Below are 21,355 nucleotides of genomic sequence, written 5' to 3' on the forward strand. Positions count from 1 at the left end.
GAGAGAGAGAGAGAGAGAGAGAGCGCGAGCGAGCGAGCAGCCAGACAATCACAGGAAAGCGGCTCCTCCTACCCATACAATACAAAAAAGCAAAAGCCAGCAGATAGAGAAGCTTTAGTGTAGTGTCGGGCATGTTAGGCTCTACAAACTGTATCGCGCGGTCACTGTCGCCTAATTCCATTTAGAGTGGAGCAGCACACTACACGACACACTTCGTCAAACTATCGACTTTACGGAATGAAATTTACCTGGCAACTGCTGCTCAGTAACAAGGTTACACAATGAGGTCACCAACGGTAACAGAGGCAGTTAGAGAAGATGACAGCAGTTTTCCAACCTGCATGACAAATTAATTAATAACCACAATTGCCCTTCATTTTCTTTTCTGGAAAATGATGCAACTCCGGGTAATAAAGCGGGCCTCAGATATTAAACGTCCTGCTTTCTTCTTTACTATCAATAAGTAAAACAGGGAGGTAATTCCATGTTCAATTCCACACAAAAAAAAAAGGCCCAAAGGCAGCAATTAGAATATTCATTGATTTCAACTTGGGCAAAAGTGGTTTATAATAAGGACGATATCACACTTTAATTTCCTGGATTAATTACATGATTGTGTCTGTGTGTGAGTATGTGTGTGTGTCCCAAGTAAAGTCTCTGTGTTTCAGTGTGCGTATAATACTCCTACACAACAGTCAGTTACTTGATGTATGTCCCACGTTTATTGTAGTATTCCCATTATATTTCTACAGGATACCACACACACTGGAGCCATAAACAACAAAAAATACACAGAGAATCCGTTCATCTTTGTTCTGAGCAGGCATTTGTACTTTCTGTGTCTGCAGATGTGTGTGTGTGTGTGTGTGTGTGTGTGGGTGTGTGTGTGTGCGCTTGGAAACAGTGCAGAGGTTAAGAGGTTTTGTAGAGCTTTTCATCAGACTGCTGCAGCGTGCTGTTGCTGCTCTCTCCCAGTCTGTCCGGCACCTGTCGGACAGAACACTGCTTGTAATACAATTTGGTCCCCATGCATTGCTCTCTGCATAGGGGCATATATACACTGGTTAAACTGTGGGTGCCTCACAATAACAGATGCCAAAAATAGCCAGATTTATGTAATATTGATGTAAATGCTACTCAAAACTGATCACATACTGCTTTAGGCTCCTACAGAGTTTAGAAAGGTTTATTTGACATTTTGATAAACTGTATACAAAATATTTAAAAGCCAAGTTCAAAGGATGCTTTGAAGGCTTATTTCTGACTGTTGCCTCTAAAAATATCTCATCACTGGTCATGTCAAATACCAAAACCTTTTTCCTCTTTCATCAAAGGTAGTAGTCTATATACAAAGCTCCAATAAAACTTTACTGAAGTCATTTTAAGGCATCACTGCTAGCCATAAGAGATCAAAAGTAGCATTGTCTGACACTGAAGACATACATTTAGATTTCTGAAATGTGAAAAACTTATATCCAATGGTTTACCAGCGAGTCAAATGAACCTACAGTGTAGAAACACAGTAAGTAGGCTCCTGTAGGCAGCCAGATTAGGTGTGGCCAGACAAGCTGGTGTGCTCTACGACTGTCAACAAGAGCCACCGCAAATCGTCTGAGAGCCTGTCTGTTTCTTTGAGCTCACTGTTTACTATATTTACCCGTCTGTTTATATTCGATATACCTACAAACACAGATGTCATGCCTTTTCTTGTCTTGATAACCGTTTGTGGACCTTCTTCCTGTCTGTAATGTTGGCCTCCCAGTGTGCAAATCTGTTCTGCACTGTGCACAGTAGCCTGTCTGCTTGGATTGTTTTTCCACCAGAATAAGAGGAAATCTTATCACTGTGAAGCCAAGGGGGTGTTTCTAGACAAACAGGTAGAATGGTATTTTTTTTAAAAATGTTTTTATCTCATTTACACGCTCCATGCTAAATTTCCACACATTGTCTGTATGTGATAGGGATTTCTTAAAGGAACACCTTTTCTTGAGTAAATGGTTTGAGCCAACATGTAAATATTTAACTTTAATTCGTTATTTTGGATTTTAATAGGTCTTTTATGCTTTGAGTCTGACAAAATAGTTAATTGTCCGCACAGATTTTAGCCTAGATCCAGCCCCAGGCATCCACCAGTGCATCTACACTCAGATATCCTCACTGACCACATGGACATCTGATTTTTGTGAATGGGAGTCGTTTCCTCTGAAGGCAGCTCTAGCATCCAGCACTCTAAATGAACTCAGCAATTTGCGGTGCTGGACAGTGCTGTTGTGTGTTTACTCTTAGTTTGTGCAGAGCAACCACTTGCTGCAGGGCTGTGGCTAGTCAGATGATGGCTACTGATCATTTATTTCAAGACTGGCTTGAGCTACTGGGACTCACTTGCTTACGCACTAGCTGTTATTACACCATACTTCCATTTGATTACAAAAAATATACAAATAAAATGTATTACAGTAGTAACATTTCATTAAAAGAAACTAGTTCAGGTAGTCAAATCAACTCTGCTGTTACACTCACACGAGATACTCTCTTTACTGTAAACATGTTTCTAATGCTTCAGTGCTTTGTTAGCTCTTTTGCTGCCACACTGCTCTTTGAAAGCTATGCTGTCACTTGCGGCTGCTACTGCCGCTGCTGCTTCTCATCATATAGCATTTTAAAAGCCCACATCCATCCCAGTAAACTGTTAAGTCACTGTTTCCCCTGGGGGTAAAGTTATTATCATCTTCACTCCATACTCCCGGCTGTGCTGAGTTTGGTTCGTCTTTGGGTGGAGTGACAAGGTCATTGCCTAGATGCCAAATATCATTGCTATATGTAGTCTACATTTACATAAAAAATCAATTCCTCATGAATTGGCCGACTCATATATTATTTCACTGTTTTAATGAACTCTTGATGAAAGTTGGGAAATGATTCTCAAATAAAAAAAGTTACTTGGGAAATGACTAATTTACTTACCAAATGTAGCTGGGACTATGATATTACTGCATTATTGTATGGTAACATTGTATTGAAGCAGAATTTATTTGACTGTATTTAAATGGAAAGTTTACATCAGAGAACAAAAGACATAATAAAAAGTGTGTTAATTACTTATCCTATACAGGGCAGAGTAAGGACAGGCTGGAGGAGTCTGCTGTCCACAGTAAACACACTGGCCACTGGAGACTTGGCCTCACTATTCTCCTGCTGTGGCCCAGGCATGGGGCATATTACATATCAAATTACCATCAACACCACTAATAGTTTGTGTGTGTGTGTGTGTGTGTGTGTGTGTGTGTGTGTGTGTGTGTGTGTGTGTGTGTGTGTGTGTGTGTGTAGAAGTGCATTATAAATCACCAACACCACACAGTGTGTCCAGCGGAAACGCATCAGCTCCTCTCTTCCTTTTTCCTCTCCCAGCCCACTGATCATCAGGGACTTATTGTACAGCACCATGCTCTGTGTACTGAAGCAACATGAAGTGATGGGGAAAAACGCTCACAACAGGGACATAAAAAAACATAGGAATTCTTTGGCCTACTGCAGAAAGCTCAAGATAGGGATCTGGTATTCTGTGCCTGCCTCTGTTTCTTACCATTGTGGCAGGCTAATATGTACACTGCTGTGGGAGTGGCGATCATTTCATTTCACTCCAATTTTACTGAATTGTGATTATTAATTATTTGATTACAATCTTACTCATTCTTAACCTGGTGAGACAACTGGGAGACGTTAGATAGAGTGTGAAAACCTTTAGCAGCCTCACTTTCATTTGGCAACAAATGTTTCTAGTTATCTAACAGCAATTCACAAAGCAGAACAATAACAGCTTTGTAACTCAAACAACTAATATTTATTTCTCCATTATTTTAGTGTGATCAAATGCCCCAGGTTGGTAGTAACACTTTCACTGTAGATAAAAGTGACATCGTCTAGGCCATCCTTTTCTTCATTCCAAATGGACGCCCTCATAAACAGATCAATGAAATAATCAGACAAGTTTCTGGATGTGGCATTGCTTCATCAGCTTTCCATTAGTCCTGCAACCTCAAATCTGATATTTTTCACCAATAGAGTCGGACTGCAGACATTATGTTTGTACTTTCACCTACATAACCAAATTCAAACTCAAACTCAATTTGTAAGTGACACAGCAACAAGTTATGCTTCTCCAAGTGAAGATTTTAAGGCACTGTGGTTTGTTAAATGTTGGCATTTTACTTAAATAGAACAGAGCTAGTGTGCTTTCCCATCCGGAGTCCTTAAAGTTACTGTTAAACATTGCATGCAATTCTAACTTGTCACTTAGCCTGATGTAAATGTGCCCAAAGTGTCAGCTCTGCTACTGTAGACATACTACCTAAAGTAGAATCTATAATCCACCCATATGCTTCCTCCAGGATGTAGTTTGACATATTGAAGGGATTCCTAACTGTGAAGTGGTGCATATAGACAGGCAACAGGTCTGATCTGTGTCACCATAGTGACAGGATCAGCTCTAAAGCTGTTATGAGAAAACTATATAGGCTTCCAGTGTAAACCAAACTGAATACATAGTGACTACTGTCTGATTAAATAACGCTATGTCCTTTGAATGGCAACTGTTAGTGTGTGTGTGTGTGTGTGTACACACATGCTCAGCAAAAGGTAATACTCATACTTTATCATAGTCACAATGCCTTCTTCTCCCTCTGGCTCCACACCAAGACAGACTGGAGCTAAACACAGACTGTCCACAGAAAGACAGAGTCAAATCTAAGGAGTGACTACTACTGTGTTTGAACAAAAAAATACACCCTTGGCATTGGTCTGTGTACTGCCATATTTGTGAAATATGAGAGACAGGACATCAGATGATCCTTCTAACTGTATTTGACCTTTGCAGCTGAACTGCAGGCCTGTAATTTATACTACACTTTGGCAAGTATAAACAGAGATTTTAATAGTTTGTATAGTGCACTATTTGTTATAATTACAATGCTTATCTAGCCACTAATGTTTCTAGATCATAATTTATATTACATAATATTGGGACATTATAGAACTCAGATGCATTAAGGGGCTTTGGGCCACCTCATTAGGATTAGCAGACAAAAAACAGGCACAACCAATTTGTCAAAAGTAGTTGGATGTCTGATGGAGACTAGAACTTGAAACGTCATCTGCACATTTTAAGAGCACATGTATTTTATGGTTAAATATTGAACTATGCTGTTCCTCTGCACAACATAGAAACATCCAATTATCTTTCCTTTCAGAAGATGTACTAAATGCATCAAAATATAATTACGACCACATTGCATATAAAAAAGAAAAAAGGTCACCAGACCATAGAAGAGAAAATCAAAAATGGAAATAGAAAAGATCATATACCTTATTAGTAAAAATAACTGAAAACACTCAACACATAGCAGAAAACATTACAGCAACACTACCCAACACCAAGCATTTCATGACAACACTGTAATACTCAGGTAACTTCCTTTGATAGCATGGCTGTCTGTAACCTTTAAAGACAATCTGGAGTAAGATTTAGCTTTAAAAATTTGTTTTCATAATGTCACGTTCGTGTTTTCTGCTTGAGAAGCTGCCCGGCTTGGAACCATGCAGCTTGTTGTCAGCTGTCAGAATCTTTAGAATCACGGGAGCTGCCTTTTCTTTTCTTTTTTTTTCTAACGCTGCAACACGTTGGTGGTTGGTAGCACCAGACGGTATCACAGTTAGCAGAGTGGTATGTTTCCAGAGGCCAGAGGATGACTTGTTTGTGTGTGAGTTGCAGTTAGTTTCAGATACAGCCCAACTGGGACACATAGCTCTCATTAACAGTTAGGTCCCCACTCTGCTGTTTTGTTGCTGGTGTCTGTCACAAAGCCATTATTATGTAATTTACTTAATTATTATGATTATTATGTAATTTACTTTATGATGACCTAATGAACTGCAGGGGCGGATTTCAAATGGTTCACAAAAACAGTAGCGGGAAGCAAACAATGTACATAAAACATCCTGTTTGTGTGTCTTAACCAGATTTCACAGACAAGGTTGAGGGCAAGATATGGGAGTTTACAGAGTATAGCGCCAGATAATTTAATGGGAGCCCTAAAACTCATTCGCTATATTGTTATTACTTCAAATTCATTCTTTTTGTCTGAAATCCAAAACTCTAAACCCCATGACAGGATTGATTTGTTGAACAAGTACTGACCTGTCACTCATAAGGAAATTGAACCAACAAAGAAAACAGAAGTTTGAAATACAAATGATTGCTACTAAGCTGTGTAATGACTACTTCTCTCTAAGATACTTTCTTCATAGGACAGCCTCTATTGTCTATATTGCAGATATATTCACGCTTGAAGAATTTAATTTCTACATAAATGGAAAATCTAATTTTCATCACAATTTAAGATGATAAATGTCACAAATAAAAAACAAGCTTGCATCAGAAAACTGAAAAACGTATTAAAAGTCCAGTCAATATGAGAGTAATAGCAGGTTATTCAATGTGCCACACTTTTGATTACATTTGGATCACAGATCCAGCCTTTAAAAGACATTCCAAATTAGAGTGCTTCTTAGCATTGGTCAATTATGCAGATATAGTCAATTATGTAAAATGCAAAACTCACATCCCCTGGGCATCACAGAAGTCGTTTAGGATTACAGACATTTGAAAATTGCTCACTCACCTTATCTCTGTCACAGTGGACCAATAGGGCCCTCCTGCTAAGCACTTATAGTTTAATTTCCCTTTTTTGCAAAAGACCTTTTGCTTCCTCCCAAGGGTAGCTTGCTAAAACCTGGGACTCTGCACACTGCATTAGTTGTAGCCTCAATAACCTTTTCTTCCTCCATTTGGATAGCTTTACTGTGTAATAATTGAATGGTTCTTGGACCCAGAATCAGATGACATGAAGGTAGGCTACACTGAGGACATTTGCGCTTGTCTCGCTTTACCAGGCCTTCCTCCACTGCGCTGCGGAGGAGGGTCTGGCTAGTCCACATAGCATCCTGGTATGGGAAAAAAACATGCTCTGGTTTTACCATAGTCCTCATAAATCCACCGGAGTTTAAAATTCCAACACAAAGAAAGCTGACGGTATCTAACATCGGCAAAAAGACATGCATCCGGCATCATGGAAGTGGAACGTCGAGGATATAGGCTACAGTATTGCTGACAGATGACTGGAGAAGTGCTCAACATGATCAGTCACTGTATGTGTGTGTGTGTGTGTAATATATAGTATGTACACATACGGCACACACACATACACACATTCAATTCTTTATTACATAACCTACAATACAACTGCAGCCCCATGCAAAAAAAGCACAACAGTGAGAATTACATATTTCATATAGATTATGTATGAGACGGTCAACTGAAATAAAATAATCAGATCAGAGACTGCATTGTTGGAATAAAACTGTCACTGGTGTACAATAAATAACATTACAGGTTATTGGTGAATAAAGCAAGAGTGTATTGCAGACGCTGCTACCGCAGCAGAAGTGAAAAAGACAGAAAGCCTGTGAGGGAGACTGGAGACATAAAAAGCAAAAACACAGAGGAGGCAGATAGAGAAAATATGGGTCAGACAGAGAAAGGCAGGAAAAGCTAATGTAAATCAGAATGTGTAAACATGTACAGGCCTAATCTCATTATCCCTCATCCTCCTGGTTATGTGATTGGATGCTTGATTAAATCAGGAGATGAAAGAAAAGAGGTGGAAGACATAGACAGAGGTAGGAGGGAGGAAGGTGATTAAGTATCCAAAGAAGAAATAAATAGATTGAGGGATAGTATGGAGCAGGCAACGGTAAAGACTCTACAGTGTATTGTATGCTAGGAGCTACACAACACTCATGAACACATGTATAATAATAATAATATATGTATTTCCAGCATATTAACCCAAATGGAAAGCTTGTGTCAAATTGCATAACATTTGAAAATAATATCTCATCTGAAAACATGTTTATTTCATGTGAAACCATTCAAAGTATATATATATATATATATATATATATATATATATACATATATACATACATACATACATACATACATATATATATATATACACACATATATGAGTATTTATGTGCTGATGTGCAAGATTGGAGTTATTGTAAACATAATTTCTTCTCTAACAGACAGATGGCCCTTCAAAATATCTCTGTTAACGTTGTGAAAATGATTTCTGTAAAATGGCACTGTAACTGACAGGAACAACTGTTCAATTTAAGCAACCTATAACCAACTGTATTGGAAAAGTCTCTTATTTGCTACAGAGCATATGTCAAGAATACAATGGTTGCATCAAAAATCAGAGTGGGGTAATATTTACACTTCATACTCTAATTAAGTGTGAAAACTGCTTAGTAGAATTTCTGTAACCAAGGTCAATATGAGTTTAGCCTTCATTAAAATAAGGCCATATTTCTCAATACACTTGTCTGTTTTTGTCACAAAGGAGATGTTGCTGTATGAGCTTTATTTTCATATAAAGTAATTGGGCAAAGTCCAACATTGGGCCAGCAAAGAGGCATTTTCCTGAGATGGAGAAACGTCCTTACCTACACCTGTTCAGTATTTGGGTGACTTGCAATGCAACACAGTTGTAGAAGTAGGACAGTAGGGGGAACATCACTTCACCCATGTGTGTTTCATCCATCCCCTCTCATTACTAACCTTTCCTGTCCTTTCAACTATGGAGTAGTCTATCTCCATGACCTGGCTAACCTGCTCATCTATTCTGGGATAGGCAAAAAAACACTCTGGCTTGTTTGTATTTCTTTTAACCAATCACAACTGTCCTGGGAGATGCTAAGCCCCAGATGCAATAATGGTACCCTTGAAAAATAGATAGCGGAAGGGGAGGGATATCTGGCGGTGTCAGGCTTTATCCAAGTACTGTACATTTGGTGATCAAGACTAATGTGGGAGGGACTATCTAGTAAATTATAATTACACACTGAGGTCAAAATTAGGCTAATCAGCAAATTTAATTCTGTCAATAAGTATCAACTGTAAAATACAGTAGTAGAAATTGTGGTGGCAAAGGGATGATTTATGGATACTTTAGACCAGTGGTTCCCAAACTTTTTCAGCTCAAGACCCAAAAGAGAAATTTGGTGTCTCCCCGGGACCCAAATGTACAAAAATTTCACTCTGCCAATTGGCAGAGTGAAATGCATTTTGGGTCCCGACCCTAAATTTGGGAAACATTGCTTTAGACCAAAGGGATGAGTGACTAAAAACCCTACAATCTTTTTCTTGATTTATTATTCATATTCAGTACTCATTGCATGTCCTTCTTGCATCCTTTAAAATGCTTAATTCTTGGTTCAGCAGCAAATGACCTCTTAACTGTTTAAAAGGCAACTTTGGGTTTGAGGCATATCTGTGCAGTGTGTTCATGCGTATTGTGTGAGAACACTTATTCTGCTTGACCTGATATTCTCCCCTTTGGCTGCACCTGCCAGGTTGGGGTGTGGTCCCACCTATTCACTTTTGCTCAAGGATCTTTGAAAGGAGGGCATGCTGAGGTGGAAGATAGTATGTGTGTTAACAAAGACTGTTGTCAAGACAGATCTTTTGAGTAGTGAGCATAGGGAAATACTGACACGAGGAGGGCGTGTTTGTGAATACTGATTTAACCCCGCCTACTGGCAGGTGACGAGATTTAGATGGAGATTGTTTGAGGAAGCGAGAGGGAGACAGCCTCGAGCAAACAGACATGCTGCAGAAGCATACTGAGAAAAAGACTGTTTTCCCCTCCATGAGCTGGGGCTGGCCATGCCTAGAGAGAGACAGTGCTAAAACAGCTCAAGTGAGAGCTGTCTGCGACTGACAGTGGACGCTGGAGCAAGTGGGCCATCTTCAGAGGCAAAACCATTCAGTGTTCTGGGTGAGTCAGTTTGACACAGCACAAAACCCCTTCAGGAGTAGGAGGGATATACATTCATTCAGACCAGTTTAGTCTCATTCTCACGTTGAACGCAACACGTTGGGAGAGAAGACAGGGGATTAGTGTTACCGGCTAGGCTAACTTTTGTTACTGTGTGTCTAATGAGCAAGGTTAGCTTAGCTGCCCGTAACACTGACAAAATCAATAACTCTGCACATTAACTGATTATCAGGATGCTTGGGCAGGCACAGAGCCAGTTCTGAAGAATGCAGGAAAAGAAGCTGTAAAGGTTTTTCAGCACAGCACCACCCTGACTGTGCAAGAGTAGCAAGGCTTGTCATTATGTGTTCGACCCGACAGCTTAAACACTAATCTAAAACTTGTTTGTTCATATGTTGTCTGATGGCCTTGCTGTGGAAGACTTAGGCCAACACTGATGCACCGGATCAGTACTCTTAGCGTTCTGTTAACATGCTTACCCATTTGCCATAGGATTGTCGCTTGCCACAAGAATTTATTCCCCTCTATTTGCTGCAGTCTCATAACCTGACGTGCCAGATGGTTTGTTACACAGAACCATCTGAGAAACAGTCATTGGAAACTGATGGAAAGGGCAGGCACTTTAAAAAAAATACCTGGCAGGTGATTGGATAAGCAATCTGTCAATCACTTCCTCCATTGTTGTTTTGAAAGAACTGTCACATCTGACACACACAAACACACAGACACACACACACACACACACCTAAATCTAAACCACGTCCATAGCTGCCAGGAGCTCCTTACGGAACGTGAGCGGACGTAGTTCAGACACAAACACATCACCTGAAGCCTAACATGATGGAGTATCAGGCGATATGCAATCTTGCAATTCTCACAAAAAATAAGGGGTCCCACACAGATACAAGCTCAACAATGCATGGGCCCTACCAATTGTTGGCCTTTAATTTCAAGCATGAGCCATAAAAGTAGTCGTGTTAAGCAGACTAAGCTGCATGAATGACAAAACAAATGTCTTTTTATTCAAATTATTTTGCAATTAATTACCTAAAACTGAAATGAATCTCATTGGACTTTGGAGGACCTTTTAAAAGTAATGTACAACCCTGACGTAATCTCAGAGTAGAAAATTCCACCTTGATGTACACATTTGTCAAATGAGAATAAAATAGACACAAAAGATTATTAGTTATTGAGTCTGGGAAAATAATGCAGTGGCGTTTCCCGATATTTTCTCATTCAGTTGGAGCAGACACCATGAAATAGCCTATAAAGGTGTTGTCAAGACACACAGTTTGACTTGTTCTAAAACCTGCACGCAGTGCTGTTAAAGTGCTGTTACAGTAACCGTAGCCACATCAAATGACAGCTTGACTTGAGGTGCTGGCAAAAATGTCTTGAGCCTAAATCTCCTGCTCTACCCTTCCTTATCTTTTCTTTGTCTTGATTTCCTTTTCCCCTTTGCTGACCTCTTCCTCTTTCCTTAACTTTCCCCCCTGATCTACTCATTAACATATACAGTACCTCAAACCTTTTGCTGCTTTCCTGCAGATTCCCTGATTCAGTGGTTCATTATTGTCTTGACACCTCCTCCTCCTTGCCTCTTGCTTATCCTCCAGCTCATCCTAATTCCCTTCTTCTTCTTTCCCCTTTCATTGCCCTCTCCTCCTCCTCATCACTCCGAAGAACAGCAGAGCTCTTCATCAAGCAGACATCAGGCATCTGTCAGAGTCCAGGCCAGTCTTAGTGTGATTGATTTTTGGCCCACCTGCGTCTTTCGTAATGACCAACTGTCTGTTGTTTTACTGCCTGCACTGCATCCACTCAGTATCACCTGTCACTGCAGCATCCAGAAGTCAAATCTTTCAGCTTAGACCTGCAGTGCATTATACAGCTTGTCTTCAGTTAAGATATATGTACGTATACCATAGAACCTGCTCTCCTTTCCTTCAATCGCTGAGGAGAAAGCCATCACAGAGGGTTATTTTAAAGAAACAAATCAATTACATTCTGATGGCAAACACAATATCTCTTTTACGCTTACATTTTTTTCAATTATTCCCAGGCAATGACTTTACTGAATAAAGCCAATAAATGTGGGTTTGGACAACACTGTGTTTTGATTTGGTCATTTAGCGGCTTGTGAAACAGTTTGGAAGCTGAGGCAGCAGAATGTTTTTTACTAGAATGAAATGGTAACTCTGGAGAACTGCCACATAGTGGAGCACAAGCAGGACATATTTTCAGCTAGGCAAGCCAATATAATTTCAAGTGGGGACTCAGCACATCCTATTGATTTGTTTGAAAAGAAGGAATTTAAAATGTATGCCAAAAAAAATTATAAAAAATGAATGTCATCTTCATGTAATATTTTCTTGAAAGAACTTTGATCAATCAATATAGTTCAATATAAGAGAGAACAGCTTGCTTCCATTGTAGCAAACTGATAAAACAAATCCAAAATATATGAGGACATCAGTCCTGAGTTGATTTGGCACTGAAGCCAAACAAGACATTTCAATTTCACCTTTAGAGATGAAGTTCAATGGATTCTGTTGGGGGCAAAATATGTAACTTCTTCAACTGAACCCAGACCTCAGTGTGACTCCAAGACATCCGATGATGAAACCATGTCCGGAACACTTTCAAAAACTCCTTTGTGTCCCATGGCGACCTCCAGACTGAATACGGATGTATAAGATGAGCTTCAAACTGGAAGTGGAGTGAAAGCAGGGGCATATCACATCCCCTGCACTCACCTGGAAGCCAAGATTCTTTGATCACCTACAGAGGCCAGGTGCAACTTACGGATCTGGAGCAAGGCAAACTTTCAAGATCTCACTCTCTCTTTCTCTACTTTCTGTTGCTGTTTCTGGTAATCTTTCCTTCACTCTTTTGCCCTTACTTCCTTACTCCCTCTTCTTTCCTTGCCCTCTTTCTCTCCATCTGCCTGGCAGGGACAACTGAGTGCCCATGGAGAGCAGAAATGCAGCAGAAGGCATCTTTGAAAGGGAGCTCTGGCTGCAAACCTTTCATCTAGTGCTATACCTGTCCAAGGCGGGCTGCAGGGTACCTCGGCTGTCAGAAGGCTTACGCCAGAGGAGAGAGGAGGGATGAGACAAGTGGAGAGGAAGGGAAGAGGAAAGAGAAAAGGGCTAAAAAAACAAATAAAACTAGCCTCTCTGGTATTATTAATCCATTTTTGCCAGGCTAAAAAAAGGGAGTAAATGAAGATGAGTAAGAAACAGATATCTGAGGAAAATGATGGAGAGTAGAGAAGGGGGAAGCAGAAGTGGAGCAGAAAGATGAGAGACAGAGAGACCCTTGTGGCTCATAGAGGCAATTTACAAATCCCAAGCTAATGGGTCTTTCTCCTGCTTTCACCTAAAATATGACCAAGACATAATCTGTCAATCATTGAAAGTGCTTAGGTTTGCTTTAAATTGGCATTCCTACTTTATTGACCAATTCAGAACCTTGGGAAATAAAAAGCGGCTGGCACAAACACACACGGCAATCAACTCGATAATAAAGTCATAAAGTAGGCTATCTTTCATACTCAGGAGAGCGCCACTCCTCACAAATACAGATAGGATTGAAGATGAAAAGTTTATCTGACACGTATAACCACGATCAGCTTTGTGGGAAAGTAAGAATCAATGAAGCAGGGGACTGACAGCGACATAACCAATCATACTATGACAGACGCTCCACTTAGCACCAACTGCAATGTTTAATTTTAAATGAATGTAGCCTACTGGCCGTCTGGCACATGTGGGTGCTCAGTACTTTCCGTGGGTGCTCAAGCTCTGGAGCACCTACGGTATCGGCGCCTATGCCAATAAGCATAAAGGAACAATAGGTAAAAGAGAAGGGCTTGACAGGCTGCAAACACCCTATTCTGGATTATTGGACATGCTGAAACTGAGCAATTTAAAAGAAATGTTTAAAGGACTGTAAACACAATTTCAAAGTATGTAAGTGCTGTCAAATGATTGCTGTTCATTCAAAGCATACACTCAGTGCTGCATGCAACATCACAACTTTGGCAGCGTGCCTGCGTGCATTATCTCAGCATGCCACTGCTTGGCCAATTGCATCTGCTGCAAAGTATGCCTCCTTGACAGGCAAAAACTGAGTAATTGGAGAGTGTGTGATTTGCACGACAAGAGGCAGGCAGAAAGTTAATGTGAGTGTGTGTATTGTTGAGTGCCCGTGTGTGCAAAATCTTTCAGAAACCTCTCTAAAACAGGGTACATGCTTCTTTTGGTAAGACAAATAATAACTCAAAAGCCTAGCATTGACAGTGGCTGTCTATAGCCCTGACGGGCTGTTAGTTTGACAAATGGATTCTCTCATAGCTGTCTACCTGTGTAGGTTCTGCATGGGAAAATCAGGGAGGAATGCTGCAAGGCAGCTCTGTCCTTAGTCATAAATGGCACGTCTGGGAACACAGACGAAAATCATTACAGAGTCAGACTTTGTTGTTATGGCTGACAAAATGTTGCTTACCTCAGATGTGGTTAGCCCTTTCAATTGTCTGTATCACACAACAGAAAATGGGAATTCGTCTTTTAAGTCGGCAGGTATTTAAACAGTAATCTGTTTTTGAGAAGCCACCATTAAACCAAACAATGCTAGCCAATAGGCAAAAGCCTGGCTTCAACTACTTTTAAAACGAGCCTCAATTTAGCCATTTTATAGTCATTGTCTCCCTCTGTCCCGCCTCCTTTTTGTATCAAAGACAACCTTAATCAAGTTCATATTAAATGTAAATACTTCACATCAAAGAAATGCAATGTTACCAAACCCCAAGTTCATAAGAAAAATTGATTGTTGTTATTAGGGGACCCCCTCAGATGGAATAAGTGAAAACAACACCTGGAAAGCTATAGAACTGCATCTGAAAGCTGCGTCATCTTAATAAAGTGATTATCTATAATTAAGATTTGACTCATTTTTGCAAAACAAATACAGTAAATATATATATTTTTTACATTAATTGTGTAAAAATGTCTCTATTAGGGCTAGCCTAATAGTTCAATCCATTTCAAGCTACTTTTTACCATCACAGGATTGTACATAACTTTAATTGTTTACGTGCGAGAACTGCACAGCCACTCAACCTGTATATAATAAAGTCAACAAGCTTTTTCCATACAAACACAGAGAGCTTTGGTAGCGTGATACTCTTTCCCTGAAGGGGGGCTATGTGCTGTAAGCTCTTGTTAGGAGGATATGCACCGGGAAAAGCCAGTCAAGCGGTCTTAAAAGACAAGAGGCTGAGAAGCGGGAGCTGACGAGGACCCAGACTCCAGCTATACAGTCCAACAAGTGCATTATGTTTCCACTCAATGCCAGGCTCCATGCGAGGCAAGGTGGCAGCTTTACAAAGCACATCATTTTAGACATGAATGATCGTATCCACTGCTAATCCAGTTATTTAAGTCAGGGAGGCTTTCAGCAGGTTTTGGTGAATTACATGTACTTAAAACCTTGTTGGTTTGAATCCTAATCATGACCTTGATCATATCCTCTCTACTTTTCTTTCCTCTATCTCAATTTACACCACTTATTTTTCATCATTTTACACATGCTTCCTGTCTACTACACATAATTTAAAGCAATAATATGATGGGAAAAAAGCTGATAAGCAACCATCAGAAAAGGGCATCTAATGTTATGAAAACAAAAGGTGTGCGCATTCATAGATGGTCAAAATGAAGTTGAGGCAGCGCTTCTTCAATCAAAAAAAAAAAGAAGAGCAAGCATTAGTATAAATAGGTATTGGTCCACATGCTTTTGCCACTTGGCTGGAATGGTAGATAGATGGTGACAGAGATGTAAGTTGGGGTTGGAGAGGGAGAATCATGGGGAAGGATCCTGCAGAGTGGAGTTAAAAATAGAGCATGAAGTGGAGGAAGAGGAGGGGGGAGGGGACATACCTGTGGGCTTGGAGGCAGCCTAGTTAGCAATGAGCAGCACCACTGTGGACGACGCTGGGCTGGAGAGGGAGACAGAGAGAGATGGTGTGAGAAAGAGACACACAGAGAGGGAAGATAGAGACAAATGAGAGAAAAAAGATGAGGTAAAAGTGAGGTACAAGACAACACATAATGAGCAGAACGGGAGAGAAGGGAAGAGGTTGGTGGGAGGATAATAGGAAAACAAGTCAGATAAGCATGAAGCCCCATGTTTAAGTCAAATATAGACAATTATTTGACAGTAAACTGTGGATGGCAGCAATGACTGGCAATAGTCTGTTATATATGGAATGCTGAACTTGTTGAAATGTTTCCCAAATCTACACACACTGGGTGCTCTATTGTAGTTGCTAGAGGTGGGGATTCCATAAATAATCCTTCAAGTTGAGCTTATATAAAAAAACACAGCCGTATCTAGTAACATATTATGTCATGTCATGTTGCCTACTAGCTAACATAGTCTTTGAGAAATAGGACACCCTTTATTGTAAATTCTCTAATTTAATTTAAGATGAAAGAGTGATCCTGAAAACATGCGATGTCAAAGCCCATCACTTCCTTGTCCATACATTCTTTTCTATTTTAGTCTTCCGTATTACTGTATTTTGTTTTTAACAATGCCTTTTTGTGTTTACTTAAGAGTCTACTTTGACTGTTAATTCAGGCTCTGGCAACACCTTCTATTTTCAAAAATAAAAGGAAATCATACACACACATTCAAATGCAGTAAATAAACAAACACACTTTTTATACAGCCCTAAGAAGATTTATTTACCACTTCTGGCGTGTTACACTTCATAGAATTCAAGCAGTATCGGTCCTCAGAGAGGCTACAGGTAAATAGCGATACCAGCAGGCAGCCAAACAGAGGTAACAGGAGGCTGTCAACAGACAAAGTCCCACCATGGACAATCAGAGCATTGTTTACTCCAGGGCCAGCAGGTGCTGTGTTTTTTTGCTTTTTTGTAAGAGTGAAATAATCTGAGAAAACAGAACACACAGCCCATCATTTGGGTCCTAATAAGCTATTGTTCCCAACCAGCTCAGGAGGGATTCCAGTGAATCATCCACGACTGACAAGAGAAGACGAGTTGGCAAGAGAGACTGCGCTGAGAAGCTGTGTTGAAAATACCTCCAGATTCGAAAGTATCAAACCTGAATACTGGGGATTTTGAAGTATTTAGTAAAGACTAAGAACATAGCTATGCTTGAGCTTTTTGATGCTCCTGCATGTCAAATGTTTGGTTGCTTTGATATCACTCTGATAATGTAGATCACTCAATTCTTTTAAGTTTATTTACTGCAATCTGGATAATTAATTAGGCTTCAAATCACTCTGAAAACATTAATTAATTTGCAATACAGCTCATTATTTAGCATACAAACTAATTCCCATGAGATGTGCTAACACAACCATGGTTAATTACGGGCGACGTGGCTGCATGCTGCTCCTCCTGTCGTCCACCATTACTGTCTTTTAATCATTCGTGTGCATCAATGTGCCACAATTCACCATAATGATAATAATTAATAAGAGAGAATAAGCAGAGAACAGGCCTGTCAATTGATGAAAAAGTGGTTCAACACGTTTTAATCTCCTTTAAATGCCATGTAAGTCAGTAGTCTCTTTATCACACACATAAGAAATGAATAGAAAGAGAGAAAATACCATTAAATGCATTCAATTATGCAGTTTGTACCAATAGGAAAAAAAGCATTTTTACTAGTTGATGGTAATAGGGATATGGGGGTTTATATGAATGTACGGTAATGACTTTTCTTAATTTTTTAAATTTTGTTCTAAGCTTTAGATAAACATCATTCTGATAAATAGTTACCGGTGGCACTATACTAATTCTTACTTGCTCTTGATGTTAGTGTCAGTTAATGTCTAATATCTCAATGCAAATATGAGATTAGTGTCTATAGCAGCTGCTATTGTTACATTATGACAACTGAGCACGGTTTAGTTAAGCTGTCATATCAATTAGCAGTTATAAACAGAAAAAACAATCACCCAGTAATGCACAACATATCTTACAGCCTTGCTGAGATGACATGAATTAGAAGAGTACAATACGTGTTTCTACCTTGCAAACACTTAGTATACAGTACTTGGTGACAACATTTAGAGTAGTTTTAGTTTTGTCTTTGAGAATTAGGACTGTGCTTTTTGAATGACTAGGTTCCAAGTCTTACATTAACGTTTAACCGTTTATAAGAAACCCATTAAATGGTCTGATGTCAAATAAAGCCCTGAAGTCAAGTGACATTCAACATTCAATTTCAAAATATCCAAACTGATACTGGCAATCCAACCTTGAATTTCTGAGCACATTTCTTTGTTTGGTAATGTATTTTTCATATTCCCTAGACGCTGGAAGACAATGTGTTGTTTTACTGTACCAGACTTTGTCAGTGGAATACTTTTCAAGAAAAACTCAACAGTAAAACTCAAGTTTTAGGGCATCATCACCCCCCTCAACAGAACAGAACGAAATCCTAGATTTCAGTAGGGGAATGCCTGTAATAACTCACAAGCCAAAATGTCCATAAAAAGACCCTTTCACACATGTACTACATTTCTGAACTTATCTAAGCATTACCGGATGAGCTGTACATGAGAACCCAAATGTCCGAATCAGTTGGGCCAGACCTTTACCTGCCTGCTCCTTTGTGCAAACTCTGTGTAATGTCCGACTGAGCCTGTGTGAATATACCAGGTCACTGTCCAGAGAATTCACAATGAGCAAGTGGGCATGTTTTTGTTTTAAAAAGATTATTTTTGGGGGATTTTTAGGCCTTTATTGACAGGACAGTTGAAAAAAGTGAAAGGGAAGAGAGAGGGGGGAATGACATGCAGCAAAGGGCCACAGGTCGGAGTCAAACCCTGGCCTATGGGCGTCCGCTCTATCAACTGAGCCATCCGGGCACCCATGAGTAGGCATATTGGTGACATTTCTATCATGACGCTGGAGCAAACCAGATGAAAACAAACATCCGAGGTTAGGGAAAAACACAAAGACAGCAATGAAAATGAGAGATGATGAGATTCAGGCAGATTGTCAGACAAATTAAAAGAGAGACAAGAGACTTGGTTGTTTATGACCAAATTACAAACCAGCTACATGACCGCTATGTATTCCGCGTCATATCCTGCATCCTTCACGCTCTACTCAGGAGCCACCCCTCGCCCAGACCAAATGTGTAAAACCAAGAGTTTTTTCCAGTAAGTGACAACGCGGCTTACACGGACAATATTTACTGTTGTGTTTTATATCTGTGAAAAGGAAATTTCGGACAGTGTGTTGACCTGATTCTCCCGTCATTGCTAAATAGATGGCAAGCCCACCTTTACCAATGTGATCAAAGATTGCCATCACTGCAATGTCAGAACTGGACCCAGGTTAAATGGGACATGATCAAAATATTTATGAGAAACCCTCTCTACTTTACAATCTATATGGTAATTTAAAGTAACTCCTGGAATGCATTACTGATTGATGATTTCCATCCATATGCTGTTTATCTGGGCCCACATGTCCCTCTCCCTAACAATGGCTTCAGGCTCCTCAAGGCAGGTGAGATAAATACTTCCTGGATCGTATTCCCCAGAAACCTACACTCCCACACCATCCCCCACACGACACCCTCAAAAAACAACACAGACTGATGGATTGGTGACATCTAACAAACAATGTAAAAAGTAAATTTAACATTTATTCTTTGCGTTTTTTTACAAAAGGAATCTCTTTACTCTGAGTGGAACATTTGGATCCTTTGAACTGGTGTGGCAGTGAAACCCCGTGTCAGCACATCATTAGGGCTGTTGATGCCAAAGAGTTCCCTGTGACTTCATAGGAAAATACTGCGTGTAACTTGGAAACAGGTTGTCATCAACTTGTGAACAACATAGCACCAAGGCTTTCTCACACGTTTATCTCTCCTTACTTCCACTCGCTTTTCTCTACCTCTTTTACTTTAGTTTAAAGCTGCTACAAAAACGATTTCCAACCCACAATTCTCTTCCTTTAGGAGTCAGAAAAGGAAGTTAATCAGGAGGACAGCCAGAGAAATATATCCAACCTGTAAATTTAAATAACTATGATATTATTTCCCTCCCTCCCTCACAGTTCCTAGCTACAATAAATATATGTAAAGGACAGACTGTTATTTCACTTTGATGAGAGTAGCCTGTACCATCAATACATCACAGTTCAGCTTTAGGATACATTTGTTTCTTTCCCCGCTGAGAAACAATTTGGAGACAAAAGTGGATGAATAGGATAATTAGAAGCGTAGCATTAGACACAAAGTGAAAGGATTCAGCAGGTTAAAAGCTCAGATGTTAATAACTGAGAAGATAATTATAATGTACATTTTCTTCTACATGTTGTTTTGTATCATTTTTCCAAAGGTTATACTCAAAGTTCTCCAACTCCACTTGTAGCCTGGCAGAGGCACTGCTCAAAAAATAAAACGTTAAGTTGGTGTCAGAAAATTTATGTGGTTTTTTTCAAAGCAACCTCTACTTTTGGTCATCTAACCATACGTGTCTGGAGGAATATACATCTATCTGTGCACACTAAAGTTAGATTGTACAAAGCATGTGTACTGAGTATCCTTCTATGTGGATCTGAAACCTGGCCTACATATCTCCCCCAAGAGAGTAGAATCAGTGATTTCCACAAAAGAAACCTGCAGTTTATTATTGGAAAGGCCTTTGAGGACAAGATGACAAATGGAGAACTGTTCACTATCACAAATTCTGAACCCGTCTTCATGGCTGAAATGTAATCGTCTGAGATGGGCAGGCCATGTCAACAAAGTGCCACAACCTCACATTCCCCACTCAGTACTACATGGAGTATTGAAGAAGGGAACTCGGCATACGGGTAGACCTAAATTTCACTTCAAGGACGTGTTAAAGAGAGATCCCATATGCTTTGACATAAAACCTGAGAGCTGGACAACATTGTCACGGAATTGTGACCAATGAACAAGCCTCTGCCATGGTGGAGCACATGACCAAGATAGGAACCTACAGAAACTGAGGGAAGAGATGTCTTTGCTCAGCTAACAAGAATTAATATGTGTGGTGTGAAAAGTGCCACGCATTGCCATTCATAACAGAAGCATGTCAAGAGAGAAGAGGAGATTGTGAGAAAGATAAAGTGAACCTTGTGTGAGCAACATGTGTTGAGCAGCAACAAGCCTCTGATGTGGATAAAAGGCGGTTCTGACCACAATCTGGTTTGGCAAACAGATAAGACGTTACCATAAAACTTCAACAGCGTGTTTGTGAATGAGATCTCTCCTATCCTGATACTGTGTGTATTTTAATATGTTTTGAAGAGTCCATGGTGAAAGAATATGTCTTTAAGGACTACGTACACACAAGCTTAACTCCATTTAGAGAGACTAGTCAACAGACACTTTATAGCCCTGATTGTGTTTTTATATATATAT

At 39.8% G+C, this 21,355-nt stretch overlaps 1 protein-coding gene and 1 long non-coding RNA gene across 3 annotated transcripts in view; one reads left to right on the forward strand and one right to left on the reverse strand.

The window, feature by feature from the left end:
* LOC116696486 (uncharacterized) overlaps positions 1–10,139 on the forward strand; it is a 19,753-nt gene extending 9,614 nt beyond the window's left edge. Inside the window, exon 3 of the long non-coding RNA XR_004333747.1 lies at positions 9,759–10,139. This is a non-coding gene — a long non-coding RNA (uncharacterized LOC116696486). The remainder of the gene's footprint in view (positions 1–9,758) is intronic.
* Positions 1–21,355, reverse strand: part of mid2 (midline 2) — a 149,229-nt gene that overhangs the window by 98,057 nt on the left and 29,817 nt on the right. The window contains exon 2 of one of the 2 annotated variants that reach the window (XM_032527507.1): positions 15,848–15,906. The exons of the other annotated variant lie outside the window; for it this stretch is intronic. The gene's annotated coding sequence lies outside the window, so the exon portion shown is untranslated. The remainder of the gene's footprint in view (positions 1–15,847; positions 15,907–21,355) is intronic. 2 annotated transcript variants of the gene reach the window in all.

This window comes from Etheostoma spectabile, chromosome 10 (genome assembly GCF_008692095.1).
Source record: "Etheostoma spectabile isolate EspeVRDwgs_2016 chromosome 10, UIUC_Espe_1.0, whole genome shotgun sequence".
NCBI classification, from domain to species: domain Eukaryota; kingdom Metazoa; phylum Chordata; class Actinopteri; order Perciformes; family Percidae; genus Etheostoma; species Etheostoma spectabile.